The 10739-nt window shown below is 36.9% G+C and overlaps 1 pseudogene; it reads left to right on the top strand.

The window, feature by feature from the left end:
- The first annotated feature begins 1757 nt into the window (after positions 1-1757).
- LOC125914325 (60S ribosomal protein L10-like) lies at positions 1758-3802 on the top strand (annotated as a pseudogene).
- Positions 3803-10739: the final 6937 nt, after the last annotated feature.

The raw sequence follows: 10739 nt of genomic DNA, 5'->3' as shown, positions 1-10739 counted from the left end.
CTTCGGCTAGGTCATGATCTCACAGTTCATGGGTTCTAGCCTTGCATCGGGCTCTGTGCTGACAGCTCAGAGCCTGGAACCGATTCTGTGTCTCCTTCTCTCTCTGCCCCTCCCCCACACACATTCTGTCTCTCTGTCTCTCAAAAAGAAATAAAGGTAAAACAAAATTTTAAAAAAATTTAAGTGTACTTTTATGTTCATTTTCATATTAGCAGTTATAATTTATGACATATTTTCAAAGCCCAAGACTTCAATTCCCATAGTAAACAGATAGTTAATAACTGATTATTTGTAATAAGGTCTCCTGTGGTTTTTCAATAGGTGAGAAGAAAAATTGAAACAACTGTTTGCATAATTCAAGTTAAAAACAAATAAGCAAATACAATAAACCTATTATTTGGAATCTTTCTAAGTAGGACAAAGGCTTAAACTATTGAGGCAATTCCCATAAAAACCAATTTGCAAATGAACTATGGGATATTGTTTGCAAATATCTGGGATACTGTCCATGTTCTACTTTGCATCTCCACATTCTGGGAGGGGATAGGGGAATTAAGACAAGTACCTGGATAATTCAGAAAAGAATTATAGCCATGTTAACAAGTGTTAGCTAAGAGTTTCACATGGCACTTATAAAGCAAAAGGCCCATGACAGACTAAAGTGGGAGTAGAGAGCAATTACTTGATTTTTCACAACTAGGAAAGTAATGTTTCTATTGTAACCTTCTCTTTACGGGGAAACTGATGTATTTTAAGCCAACAGAGGGGAATTTCTTTATTATGTTGGTGATGGAGGTGTGCTACCTTATTGACTTAGGTATTGCAATAGAATGCTTAATACTTTCTTCGCTGAATTGGCATCATATACTGGTGGAAGATTGAAATAATGGGTGTGATATATCAGGTTTGGAAAGTGTGAATAAAACGGTAATTATAAAGACAATGAAATTGTATGATTTTTATTAAATTCCGTTGATATTCTAGATTTAAAAAAAGATAACAAAAAGCTAACTGATTAGTAGGCAACTGAAAGCCACCTATGGAATCCAGAGGGTCTCCTTGGTAGCATAATCTTCAAGAGAAAAGCAGAGAAAGCTGCTTACCAGCAAGAACTACCAAGGTCCAAGAAATGTAAAGCAGATGAGTTATGCCAAAACCATGGTCTTGGTTGAGAAAGAATGGACAGCAAATATGTGGGATAGGATTATCTGGATCAATCTCTACCACAATGTTGAATCCTTAGATTTTCTTGAATGCTCTGAGCCTATGGAAGTGACCTGTCCTCTCTTCCTTATTTTTTAAATTTCTTTAGTTTTTGTTTGTTTGTTTACTGGTTTATTTTTATTTAGATTCAATTTAGTTAACATATAGTGTAGTATTGGTTTCAGGAGAATTTAGTGGTTCATCATTTACATATAATGCCCAGTGCTCATCCCAACAAGTACCCTCCTTAATGCTCATCACCCATTTAGCCCATCCCCCCCACTCACCTCCCCTCCATCAACCTTCAGTTTGCTCTCCAGACTTCTGGGAAGTTAATTCAGAACTCTCTCTCCTTCCCCTGATTGCTACCTCTACCACTACAACAAAAGACAACACAATCCTCCCTTGGGATCTGCCATCACTCCTCCTGTTTACTACATATAGATCTAGTATTTACTAAGACTAATTTAGAGCAGTATGACCCAATCCAAAATGTGTTGGTTCTGTAACACAGGAAAAGGACTATTCCAAAGAAGCTGCAAGATCAAGCCAACATGTCCTGGCAGGATATGAGGGAGCACGAAGGTAATTATGTTCTAATTGATTAAGGGGGCAAAAACAAGAGATTGCACAAGTGAAACTTTTGGGAGCATTCTTCTGATATACAGGATTTAACTACCTGGCAAGAAATCAAAGAGATGGTGAGGACGATCTATTAAGATGGTTGCTAGAAGCAGAAGAAAAGAAAATACCCATGTAGAGTAAGGTAGAAATATATAATTGGGGCACTTGGGTGGCTCAGTCAGTTAAGCGTCCAGCTTTTGGTTTCAGCTCAGGTCATGATCTCGTGGTTTGTGGGTTCAAGCCCTGCACTGGGCTCCCTGCTGACAGTGTAGGGCCTGCTTGGGATTCGCTCTCTCTCCCTCTCTGTCTGCCCCTCCCCCACTTGTAGTCTTACTCTCTCTCTCAAAATAAATAAAATAAATTTGAAAAATACTTTAAAATGCCATAATTACCATGGCAAAGGGTGGAAGAAGGGATCCAAAGCTGTTTGGTTTCTTTTGAAAGTTGTCTTTTTAATGGATTCACTGAGGGTTTTCAGTATGTAAGGCTAGAAAACCAGAAAAATAATTAATCACCACATAAAGGAATGGACCATTTCCTAAGGTCAAAGAGAATGAACTATAAGGGGCATTTACTAAGAAACTCAGTGTTGGCTGTTTTCTATAAGCCACAGCTGATGGTAGAGGAGATTATATAAGTGGATTCCCAGATAAGAATGGGAATGGTTGAAACATTAGAAGCCATGTGGTAATGATACCACCAGTCTTATCCAAAAGGGTTCTATAGACAATTATATAGATTATTGAACATTGAGGAAAAGGAAGTGAAAGATACCTAGATTTGTACAACCCTTTGAATATAAACAAATAAATCTGCTTGGGAGAGATACGTCTCTAAATCACAGGAGTAAAATAGAATCTCTAGCTTCCTAAACATGTCTGCTTTATGAAGCCCAGAAGGTATTGAAACATGAAAGTATTCATGGAGCACTATCACTCAATTAGTATGTGGCTATGAGTTTGGTGATTGTATTGTTTGTTATTTTTTTCATAAAAGATCAGAAACTACATTTATAAACAAACAACATTATACATTTATTCTCCTTACCTTTGTCATACTATAGTCAGAATATAATATAGTTTGGATGTTCCACAGAACATTATATGTGTCTATTATAATGACATCACGTTAACTAGGTCAGTGATCAAGAAAGATATAGTATGTTGGAGACCTTGGAAAAATACCTAGAAAGGAGAGTAAGCTCTTTTCCTTCCATGCACCACTGAAGATCTCGGTGTTGCCACGGGCCACTGCCCCACCCGGTGTTACCGGTATTGTAAGAACAAGTTGTATCCAACGTCTTGCTTCTTCGGCAGAGACCTCCCTGATGCCAAGACCCACATTTTTGACCTGGGGTGGAAGAAGGCCAAAGTGGATGAGTTCCCACTCTGTGGCCACATGGTGTCAAATGAATGAGTAGCTTTCCTCTGAAGCCCTGGAGGCTGCCTATATTTGCGCCAACAAGTACATGGTGAAAATCTATGCAAAGATGGTTTCACATCCGAGTGCAACTCCACCCCTTCCATGCCATCTGTATCAAAAAGATATTGTCCTGTGCTGGAGCGGACAGGCTCCAGACAGGTATGTGGGGTGCTTTTGGAAAGCCCCAGTACACAATGGCCAGGGTCCACACTGGCCAAGTCATCATGTCCATCTGTACCAAGTTACAGAACAAGGAGCATGCGATTGAGACCCTACAGAAGGCCAAGTTCAAGTTCCCTGGCTGCCAGAAGATCCACATTTCCATGAAATGGGGCATTACTAAGTTTAATGCAGACAAATTTGAAGACATGGTGGCTGAAAGGCAGCTCATCCCAGATGGTTGTGGGGTCAAATACATCCCTCATCAGTGACCCCTTGGACAAATGGTGGGCTCAGCAGTCATGAGAACCTCAGCACTGCGTCTCCCCATTCATGTCTACCAATAAATCCTGCTTCCTGTCAAAAAAAAAAAAAAAAAAAAAAAAGAATGAAAGTAGAATGTAACCACTGCAAATTTTTATGTGTCTGCCATAACAGCAAAGTTTTTAGTGGTTAAGAGGCGGCCAGAATATCCCATTCAGAACCAAATATAAATAATTTCATCTTGCACCTCACACCATGACAAAAGAAACATAACCCCCATTATGTTTCTTTGTGTTGCACAGCTGGTATTTGCCATACCTAGGAATACCACACCTGCCATACACTGTGTGATATGAAAGGCTACGAGCTTTGATAGGTCTTAGAACAGAAATGGATTAGAGAACATGCCCAGCCACTTAAGTGATATACCCCAACAGATCCTGAGCAATTAGAAATATCAGTGTTGGGGCGCCTGGGCGACTCAGTCAGTTGAGCATCCGACTTCAACTCAGGTCATGATCTCATGGTTCCTGAATTGAAGCCCTGTGTGGGGCTCTGTGCTGACAGCTCAGAGCCTGGAGCCTGCTTTGGATTCTGTATCTCCGTCTCTCTCTAACCTTCCCCTGCTCAGACTCTGTCTCTCTCTCTCAAAAATAAATTTTAAATTAAAAAAATAAATATCAGTCTTGAGAAAAACTGTTGTGTGGAGTTTATGGCAAGTCTGGCAAGTCCCAGTAGGAAAATCAAAAGGTCAACTTCTGGTAGTAGGATAAAAACTATGTCACCTCCAGTGGAGAATTTTATTCTTTATTGTTTAAAACAAGTCCTGACATGCTATTGTGTCCTAATAGAGATAGGACACATGATCATGGATATAGAACTACCTTTCATGAGGTAGGTTCCAAGAGGGTTCTAAGAGGGTACAAGCCAGTTTGTTCCCTCTTAAAGGGCACAAACACGAGCAGGAAGCCCATGCCTTCTGTCCTTGCTTTGACTGTGCTTCAACCTCAGCTCATCTTAAAGCCATATCAATGATCTTTTGGTACAGATAATGAAAAAGGAAAAAAAAAAAACCTAAGCTTGGCTTGTAGAGGGATTGACCTGGTATATGGGTTCAAGCAAAAAATGAACACTAGCTGTGCTATAACCTCACATGTTAGTGGCTGTAAAACAAACTTGTGAAAAATCTTACCAAAAGCTCCCAAACATCTTTGGGAGGCACAACTGTTAGCCATTTTATGTAGAATGAGAAGTAGCCTGATTTATCAGCAGTGGGGAATGGCTTGGTCAGAAACCTGAGATAAAAAGAGATAAAAAGGTCTGGGGTAGAGGATCATAGAGGTACAAGTGAAAATGGGAGAATAGGGATCTTTGTACCATATGTTAATGCCTATCAGAAATAATTTTTCATGGAAGAAGCACCGATCAACCACATAGACAAAATCACTCAATTAGTTGAAATCATTCATCTTTTGTCATTGTCCACCCTATTGCTAGCACAATGGGTTTATGGACAAAGTGGCCATGTTGGCAGAGATGGAGATTATGTACAGACACATAGGCAAGAGGTCTTGCTTACCCATAGCTGATATAGCTCCCGAGGATGGCAAAGGTTCAACCTGCTAACAACTGAGATAAATGCTGTACCCTGATAAGGTACCATTCCTTGATAATAATTATTCACTTGGTGGAAGGTTGCCTGTATTGGAACCCCTTCCTTTTCTGGCTGCAGGACCTCATTTTACAGTAAAGGAGACATGAGAGTGGGCTGGTGATCTTTCTGTTTACTGTCATATCACACACTATGCCACCCAAAATCTGCCTGGAATAGTCTGTTAAACAAATAATCAAAATCCTAGCTCAGAGGAGAAGCACGAGTTTAAAACGCCATCATCCATAGACACCTGGCTGGCTCAGTCAGAAGAGCATGCGACTCTTGATCTTGGGGTCATGTGTTTAATCCCCACGTTGGGTGTAAAGATTATTAAATAAAATTTAAAAATTAAAATAAAATAATAAAATACAATAAAATAATAACACAATTTATTCTCAGTGGGTGAATTGGGTGAATTTGTGTTTCCCAATCTTGTAATTCTGGGTTAAAGATATTATTATGCAAGAGGGGAGCTAATTTGGCACTCATACCCCACAGCATGAGTCCTTGAACTATAAGCTAATGCTACCATCTGGGTATTTCAGGCTTCCTGAATCCATGGACCAGTAAGAACACAGTCACTATTTTGGCAGAAGCACTAAACCTTTATCATCAGGATACTTTTCCACAATGAGGTCAGGAAAGAATACACGTGGAACCAGGTAATCCAGTTGAGTGACTCCTAAATGACTCTTAAATGACGTACTTCCTCATTTAATTTTGGCTGGCAGGTGCCTGAAAACAGCAAAGATACTCAGAGGCTCAGATTCCTCAGAAATAAGTGTCGAAGTCATGCTACTAGCTAAGGCATCAAGACCAGCAGAGGATGGGCATTCTGACCACAAATATATGGAGCTGGGCGGTGCAAGAGGGTGGGATTGTAGTGGATAGAGAAATATTTAATATGGATCCTCTTTCAGGAAAGATTGCTTCAGATGGATAAAGTGCTGACAGAGAGTCTTCAGCTGTCAATAACTTCAGGCATCATCTCAGTGGCAAAGAACAGCTTTCTCCTCCACTTCATCTCTCACTGCAAGTACCCAAATTTCTGTCACATCACACCTCTGCTGAGTGGCCCAGAGCTGATAGATGTGGTTATAAAGGCCCGTCCGTTTCTTCCCAACATGGAATGATTCTGATAGTGCATTTCAACTCCAGAGTTCCCCAGGATCTTGGAAAAAAATTATTGTTGGGTTTGCATTGCTGATTGATTTCTTTATCTTTATTGTTGGGTTTGCATTGCCAACCCTGCTTCCTTTTCACAAATGTTGGTCTTTTTTTTTTTATTTCAAAAAAAAATTTTTTTTAACATTTATTTATTTTTGAGACAGAGAGAGACAGAGCATGAACGGAGGAGGGGCAGAGAGGGAGGGAGACACAGAATCGGAAGCAGGCTCCAGGCTCTGGGCCATCAGCACAGAGCCCGATGCGGGGCTCGAACTCACGGACTGCAAGATCGTGACCCGAGCTGAATTCGGACGCTCAACCGACTGAGCCACCCAGGCGCCCCAACAAATGTTGATCTTAAAGATATTCCCTGCAAACTTAATTCCACCTGGGAATCTACTTCCAAGAGAGACCAACATACTATAATAATGTTGTATTGTACAATAATCAGACCATACAATTTGGAGTCATAGAGAGCTGAGTTTGTAATCCAATAGCTCCATACTTGTAGACAAGTTACCTAACCCTTGTAGATCTTGATTTCTACATGTACCCCTCTCTTTCATATAGCTTTTCCTAAAACAAAACAATAGATCTAATCTATGCATTGTAGTATAGGAAGGATTGTCTGGAGTATCTCATATTTTGGATTAAATCTCAAGTACTGCACTTATGCTCAAGTATATTAAAACATCCTCTTTAACTGTGTTTACATATATACAACTATGTAAGAGTTTAACTAATTCCTTATGTTTTTCAGGAGATATAACTGTTGTAATATTTTTAAAGCACTCATATAAAGTGGTTATGATTTGAGCCTACCTCTCTCATGGCTGTGTGGTGCAGAAGAAACTTCTCTTTTTTTTTGCTAGTAAATTGATTTACACAAAAGCTAAGATAGGAAAGGAAAAAAAATGAATGGAAGTATTTACAATTCAAATATGATCACCCAAATGCATATTAAAATAGATGACTTTTGGGTAGTGTTAATGAACCAAAACTAATTCAGTTCACAAGTTGAAAGATGGGAATATTCATACATCAATAATTGATGAGTTGTACATTTCAAGCTAAGTTGTTTCATTACCAGTTACCAGACAAAGGCTAGTATTATCTTTTAGCTAGACTAAATTGCCTTTCATTATCCTCAAAGTATCTAGACATGCAAATAACTTTTAGTTTCAGGGCATAATCATCCTTAAATGATTTTGTTTTTAAGTTTTTTCTTCCTTTGAACTAATGCCAGTTTTGTCTATATCACTCCCTTGTTGACTAATCAAATGACATTTACTGCTGTTAAGTGTTTTATTTTTTTTATCTTTCTATTATTATTTAACTTTTTATATACTTAGTACTTACCTTGCTGGCAAAACTGTAAATATATTGAAGGCAAAGGCAGAGATATACATTTCCTTGATTTTAATATTGTACACAATGACACAATTAATATTTTTGAAAATTCTTTATTTTGCTTTTACTTATAATGAATTGAGGTATCAATCTTCAACTTCTTAAGTAAAACATATCCTACATGATTAGTCAGATTTTAGACCATAGAGGCAATAAGTTAGGTCATAAACTGCCAATTAGGAATGATAGAATCATTTGACTCTCTTATGAGTAAACCTGTTTCAAAGATTCAAGTTAATATAGGATGGTTCTTATCAGTGAGGTACTTCAAAAATACAATTGAGGGCTCAATATTATAATCTAGAAATCTAGAAATGGAAAAGACATAAAATTTCACAAATATTGTGAAAAATAAATTTTGATTTAAAAGCCACAATTAGGGTTTTTACCAAATTTCAGATTTTCAGACCCCTGAGCAAAAACAAGGTAATCCTCAAAGGCAAAATTAAGTTTAATGAGTCCTGAAATAAAGTATAGCAATAAGTTAATGCATTTGTTTTTTAAAGAATAATTTAGACTTCAAATTACATTTGAGCTAAAAAGTCAATTCTGACTTTTCTTGAGAAAGAATGTTATTCATGTGAAGAATATTAATTGTTTATCAAGTAAACCAAAACAGTGAAAAACAAAATTGATCTTTGAAAAAAAGGATTCTTGATACACTACTGATAAATATCATTTTTAAAGCATTTGTTTCAAAACTGGGAAAAACTATATTCATTTCAAAACTATAGCTGTTAGCATAGTGTTTTTATTGATTTATGAGAACATACCTTCGAATATATTTCATTTACCTTTTAATTATTAAAAACATAGGCTTCTGCTTACAGGTTTTCATTTTTATTTTTTCCTGAAATGGCTCATGTTGAATACATTTTAGTGTTAAAATACTGTTGCGAGCTTATCACTATATGTATCATAATTCGATAAGTTACCGTGAATAAACAAATCAATGAAATGAAGGCAATATGACTACTAACTAGAAGGTAATATTAGCATCTTGGTATACAAATTTTATTTCAACTTTTTAAATGTATTATTACCTACTATATACAGCAATGTTTAAAAGTGAAAATTTTGAAAAAAAACTTACATTGCATAAGAAGTTATTGCACTGTCTCACAAACTATAAAGGAGCTGATAGAGGAGAAAAGAAAGGGACATTCTAATGAGAAATATACACACAGATAGAGTGATATGAGATGTGTATATTAGAGTACAGAGCAGATAGAGGCACAGTGAATCGTCATCAAAAGCTACTTACATAACAACGAACACTCGGGTCATTAATGTGACCATTTTATATTCAGGTTTACACAGGTGGGATCTCATGAAGTATTCATTGAAAATTAAATCTGAATAGAATTGGATTCTATAACCATTAAGAGAAGAGGTCCTTCCAGACAATGGCACATACATCCCTCTGGAAAGTAGCTCCTCAAAACAGCATTTATAACAGGAGAAAGTGGTCAGATTTAAAATGATCTGAGGAAGTAGAAACTGATTAGCTTTATTTTTTGCAGGACTGTGCTTTTGAAAAAAGAATAAGCTCTATGTATGTAACTTCCAAAATAGTAAGGGGGTGGGGGAAAGAATGCAGTGGAAGAAAGTTAAAGAAAACAGAAAAAGTCATGGTAAATAAAAAGCAGAAGATAAGATAGAGGAAATAATTCAAATAAATAATCTATATTGTCAGTTAAACGATAGATATTCTATTTTAACTTTTAAAAAATATAGTTATTTAATTTTATAAAAAATAAATATAAAAACCACAGCAATATTGAAAATAAAATGTTAGAAAAAAAAAAACACCAAGATAAGAACAACTTAAAAATTGTACTGGTGCTAATATCATATAAAATATACTTTAGAGAAAAGTAGTAACAGTATAGTTTTAAGAAAAACCTAAATTCACCGGTGTGATTAAAAACTGTGTAACACGGGTGAACATAATAATGTATCTTCAAATATATAAGGAAAACTTGACATAATTGCATGTAGGTATGGACAAATCCAACACGATAAAATCCCTCTAATATCCTTACCTCACTAACTGATGGGTGACATGAACAAAATAATTAATAGGGTTTTAAAAGGCTTGAAAAACTTAATTGACAAATTGGTTGAAAAGACATATATCTATGCTACCTACTTCTAGAAATTATAGAATCCATTTCCCTCTCAAGCACACATTTATGAGAAAATAAAACAATCTTCAGGCTTTAAGACAAGTCTGAAAATCTTTCAAAAAATCAATCATATAGACCATGTTCTTTTATTCTATTGTAATTATTTTTCAAATGACATAAGAAGAGATAACATAAATCATAGACAACTTGTATAAGGACATGATGAACTTGTGGCTGGTGTCTGATACAGGGCTATGACTGATTCTTTGCACCTAGTTTAACCAGTTCCCCAGTCTAGTTTTAGGACCAGGGAGGTATAGAAGACTCTCCTTGGCTTTGCACCATAGCTTCCTTGAGGCTAAGGTATCTTTCTGTGTATCTTGTTGGTTAACAATCTGGAGACAAAGCATCCTGTGCAACTGAGAAAGGACGCTGGGAGCTGTGCCCGGAGTTTCTGGACCTCTGTTTACCTGCTATATGGTACCTTTAATGAAAGCCTACGTGAGTATATTCACTGAAGTTTTCTAGGTCCTGTCAATGATCCCACCCTGTTACCATAGCAGCTGGTACTGTGAGCACAATTAAATGAGGAAGGTTTATGGGAATCTACCAACTCAGCTCCCACAAATGAGGTTAAGTGAAGGAAAAAGGTTAGCATTATTCACAAAAAAAAAAGAAACAATAAAAATAAGAAGGATGAAGAAAGC

Source organism: Panthera uncia (assembly GCF_023721935.1).
Source record: "Panthera uncia isolate 11264 chromosome D3 unlocalized genomic scaffold, Puncia_PCG_1.0 HiC_scaffold_8, whole genome shotgun sequence".
In the NCBI taxonomy this organism is placed as follows: Eukaryota; Metazoa; Chordata; class Mammalia; order Carnivora; family Felidae; genus Panthera; species Panthera uncia.
Note: the sequence above shows the minus strand (reverse complement) of the source record. Positions and strands in the feature narration are given on the sequence as shown.